This window comes from Daktulosphaira vitifoliae, unplaced genomic scaffold (genome assembly GCF_025091365.1).
Source record: "Daktulosphaira vitifoliae isolate Bord-2020 unplaced genomic scaffold, ASM2509136v1 Scaffold_4, whole genome shotgun sequence".
NCBI lineage: Eukaryota > Metazoa > Arthropoda > Insecta > Hemiptera > Phylloxeridae > Daktulosphaira > Daktulosphaira vitifoliae.
Genome location: NW_026099575.1, coordinates 22,273,689 through 22,279,183, shown reverse-complemented (window position 1 = coordinate 22,279,183; position 5,495 = coordinate 22,273,689).

The window sequence follows — 5,495 nt, the reverse complement described above, 5'->3', positions numbered from 1 at the left end:
TTCTTTCATTCGACATACTTTTTTTTAAAATCGGACCATTTCCCTTTATACAGGGGGGGTGCAAACCTTTTAAAATGCGTATAGAAAGTAGAACTTTTTCAACTTAACTTTTGAAAATGTTCCGGAAAGACTGACACTTTTATATATATCTTAAATTAAAGCTTATGTAATATACTTTAATTTGAAAAAAAAAAATTTGACCTCTGGACTTGTCTTCGTGGTGAAAACGGACATCAAAGTTAAAGAAAAACGTACGATTTCCGTGAAAAAAATCTCGATTTTATATGTTATATTATTTAATTTATATTTTATATAACTTTTGGAAAAATGTATGGATCAATATTATTGTTTTTTTATAATAAATATTTATATACCCCTTTCATCTGGCACGCTTTTTTTGTAAATCGGATCATACCCCTTTAACAAGGGGGGTCAAAACTTTAAACATGCGTATTGTTACTAAGATATTTTCAATTTAATTTTTGAAAGTATTCCGGAAATACTGACACTTTTATACAGGGTGAGGCGCAGCCGACTGACGATTTTTGAAGGGCTATGAATAACGAACAGTTAAACTTATATGAAAACAAATTGTATTATTAAAATCAGTTACAAGTCTTGTAACCTAAAACAAAAGTGACTTTTTGTTTTAGGTCTTCTATGGTATTGGGGCGATGTCTGAAAACCTTATCCTTTAGGTAGCCCCAAAGGAAAAAGTCACACGAGCTTAAATCGGGGGAGCGTGCTGGCCAGCCTATGTCACCCCTCAGAGAGACTATTAGATTTTTATCTCATTTAGATTCAATAACTTCAATAAAGATCAAGGATCCCATCATTTTAGTCGCCCCTTGTAAGAAGAAATTTCTTATTCGTATTAAAATTATTTTACTCTTTTTTAAGCTTTAGCTTCGATGCAAAGCTGAGAAGATATTTTTTTGTGACTATCATTTATTTTCTCTGCTCTAACTTGACCTACTTTTTTCAACGATACGTCAAATTACTACAATTCGTATCTAGTTGAAGATATTACCCTCAAAAATTGAAAAAAAATTCTAATTTATCAATTAAACAGTTAGTTATTGCATGTTCTCCATAAAGACAATTAAAATCATTCATTTCTAATGTTTTAAAAGTATTTATTGACGAATCAAGTTTGATATGATAGGTTTCAACTATAAAATTAAATCATTTTACTTTGTAATTTAATAATTTTTTTACTCTATTTGTGTGTGCTACTACTAGACTATAATATTACAAATTTTTTTGTAACATGTTGCTATATAAATCATTTCTAAAAAAAATGATTGTTTTTTCTCCTGAATTAACAATTGATTTTTACAAATATAATCAAATTTTATAATACACTCAATTGAGTAAATCTTTTTAACAACTTTGTTTTGATTGGTTCATTTAGTTAAAGTAAATCATTAAAATTAATTAAGTTCTCAATATTTCAATTATAGAATCTTTTCAACAAACAACAAAAGTTCCTAGGAAATTATTACTATTACTTCTATTTAAGTTATCTATTACCATAAAAATGCAAAAAAATATTGAGCTTTTCTGATAAATTTACAATAAATAGTAATTATAAAACTTTCTGACTGCATATTGATCTTAACGATACAATTTTTTTAATTGTCATAAAATTTTCTATTTAATTATGTCAATGTCAAACTTACCAATTGAGCTAAAAGTTATGGTAAAATAAATTTTTTTTTTTTTTTATAAACATTTACAACAATCAACTTTAAACGATTAACAAAATAGGTTAAATATGTCATTTTCCTTATTTTTAACTTATTAATAATCAAATTAATATTAAATATTATATCAAATCAGTATTAATTTAAAACAATTTTTTTTGTTCTTAATTATTTTTTTTTATATGTAAAAACTATTTTTTAATAATATTAAAACTTAGAAGTTATAGAAAAAGTCTAATTGCACATTTTAAAACATCGCGAAAAGTTGATTTAGAATAGTATATTTTTGTTTCTGATGGAAGTTCCTTGTAGTACAGTGTATAAAACTTATAACTTTGTTAACTGTTATAACTTTATCTGTCATTTGGTTTTTTTTTATAAATCTAACCCTTTACCTGCCCACAAGAGGGATTCAAAATAATAACTTTTTTTTTTTTAGTTAAAGTAAATCATTAAAATTAATTCAGTTCTGGATATTTCAATAGTAGAATCTTTTTAAATATCAAAAATTACTTAGAAATGATTACTATGATTTCTATTTAAGTGTTCTATTACGATAAAAATGCAAAAAATAATGAGTTTTTCTGATAAATTTACAATAAATAATAATTATAAAACTTTCTGACTGCATATTAATCTTAAAAATAACATTGTTTTAATTCTCATAAAATTTTCTATTTAATGATTCATTCTAGTCAACGAAGGAGTAATTTTGCAGAATAGCAGAAAAAATTCCCAACAAACTTTTTTTTTTTTTGTTTTAATTAGGCAATTGGTGGATTATTCCAAAAGCAACATCAACTCTTATTTCTTTAATTATATCATGATTAGTAGTTCTTTGATTTTAAAATATAATATATGAATAAATACTAATTATAGTTTTTAAATTTAGTATGAAATTGTGAGGCCAGCTATGATGTATGGTTCATAGTGTTGGGCGGTTGATAAGAAAGTAGAGCAGAGAATAAGTGTAGCAGAGATGAGAATGCTTAGTTGGATGAGTGGAGTGACTAGAGAAGATAGGATAAGGAACGAGCATATAAGAGGAATTATAGGTGTTGCGTTAATCGTGGATAAGATGACAGAAAATAGACTTAGATTGTTTAGTCATGTTATGAGGAGAGAAGAATCGGAAGCTGTAAGAACAGTTATAGAAATGAATGTTGAAGGAAGAAGAGATAGAGGAAGACCAAAAAAGAGATGGAGGGATGCTATTGAATGCGATTTGAGGACAGCTGATGTGAGCGTAGAAGATGTGGGAGATCGTGTCAAGTGGAAGCTTAGGATAAGGGTGGCCGACCCCAAGTAGTTGGGATTAAGGCAAAGAAAAAGAAAAAGATTAGCAGAAATTCCGGTGGCAATTGACATAATATGATTGTTGTTTCGGAATGTACAATTTAGCGTTTAGTTGGGTTTAAATAATATAGCGTCAAATCAATTACCTACTCTATCGCTTGTATATTAATATACACTACACTTTAATGATACAATAAATAAATAAACTCACACATACACACATATGCATTTATAACATTGTGTCTAATGTAAGTATAACATGATAAAAAGTAACCGTAAAATGAAAAAAATGGAATATAAATTTTAGTACTCATATTAAATGTAATGTAACTCGAAAAATATTTGTTTAAATGAAAAAATATAAGATACTTTTTTTGTTTAAAATTGTCTTTTAAACAAATTTTGTACGAAACTTTTTTTGTAATTTAAATATTTTTTGACAAAATTAAAAAAGCTCATATTTTTGAACTTTTGCGAGGCTGTAAAAAAAAGCTCAATTTCAATCAATGAGGACTATTAGTATGTCATTATACATATTTTAATTCAACTTTTAAAAANCAATCAATGAGGACTATTAGTATGTCATTATACATATTTAATTCAACTATTAATAAAACAAAATTTGGTTGGGGATTTTTTAAGAAATTTTTCCTTTGTTGACTGGCCTAGATGTCAATTTTAAACTTGTAATTGAGCTAAAAGTTAGAGTAATATATTCAATTTTTTTTACTATAAACTTTCATAAATCTTTATTAAAAATTTTTCATCAACTTTAAAGAACCAAAAAAATAGGTTAAAAATGAAAATTTGGACTGATTATTTTTAACATATTAAAAATCAAATCAGTAATAATTTNTGAAAATTTGGACTGATTATTTTTAACATATTAAAAATCAAATGAGTAATAATTTGAAAACAACTTTTTTTTTCTTTTAATTATTTTTTATATGTAATTAGTAATAATATAAAAATTTGTGATTACTATTGAGTAATACAGTTATTATTATGGCTGTATTTTCATTTTTATATTCATAGAAAACGTTATTTGAAAAAGATAACATTCTAGAAGTAATAATAAATAGAATAGCAATTACTCCAAACGTGGTTGTAGGTAAATTTTTTTTAACTCTGGTCCAACAAATGATAACAAACTAAGAAGTATCTGCATTTATTAGAATCTTGTTGACTACAAAATTCGATAGAGTATACTCTATGAAAATTTTTTTGATAAATCTTATCTTTAATTTGTTTCTTTTTTTATAATTTAGTAGTTACAATAGGTAATTTATTTTTGTTAATTTGTTATTTGCGTGCTCCAAATAAAAGTAATAAAAATATGACTAAAAAAACGCAGGAATTGTTTTTAATTTTAAATAAAATAAATTTTACAATGTTTATAATTTATATTTATTTAAAAAATTTGTATAACTTATTAGCTTCCATGCGAAGCTGAGAAGGTATTAATTTTACCATGATGTGTTTTTTTTTTTTTTATGTTTGTTGCCACTTTTTCTCAGCCATCACTGGACCGGTATCTTTCAAAAATACGTCAAAAGATCACAAATCGTATCTAGTTGATGATATTACCCTTAAAAATTGAAAAAAATTTCTTCGTTCCCCGCAAATGGGGGAAATATCCAAAAAAATTACAAATTTAAAAATTGGTAAATTTAGTCATTTTTTTCACTTTTTTTTCTTAAAACTTCCATAACTTTTTCAAAAATCAACAAATCAACATAATTTTTTTTATGCTAAAACCTTATATATTTCCCTTTCATTTGATATCATTTTTTTTGAAAATCTAACATTTAACCTGCTCATTGAGGGGGATTTAAAAGAGCAACTTTTTTACAAAAATTAACTTTTTCAACTTAATTTTTGGAAATGTTTCGGAAATACTGCGTCCTTCATACATATATATAATTAAAGCTTATTTTATGTACTATAAAATGAAAAAAAAAAATTTGTCCCAACACTTTATTTTCTACATTTAAACGGCTGCCATAGTTAAAAAAACACTATTTTTTGTTAAAATTTTCGATTTTAAATTTTCAACTTAAAAATGCTAAAACTTTTTGAACAATGTATATATCAACACAAATTTTTTTTTCTAAATACATTATAAGTACATCTTTCATTTGACATACTTTTTATTAAAATTGGACAATTTCCCCTTATATAGGGAGCATTCAAAACTTGAAATATTGTATAAAACATAGATCTTTTTCAACTGAATTTTTGAAAATGTTCCGGAAATACTGCGTCCTTCAAACATATATCAAATCAAAGGTTATGTTATATACTATAAAATGAAAAAAAAATAATTTTTCCCGACACCTTATCTTCTATGTGCAAATCGCTGTCGAAAATTAAAAAAAAATGTAATGTTTGCGATAAAAATCACCTTCTATCGGGATGTTTTTTGTACTTAAAACTGCCATAACTTTTTCAAATATTAACAAATCAAAATAATATTTTTTTATATTGAAACCA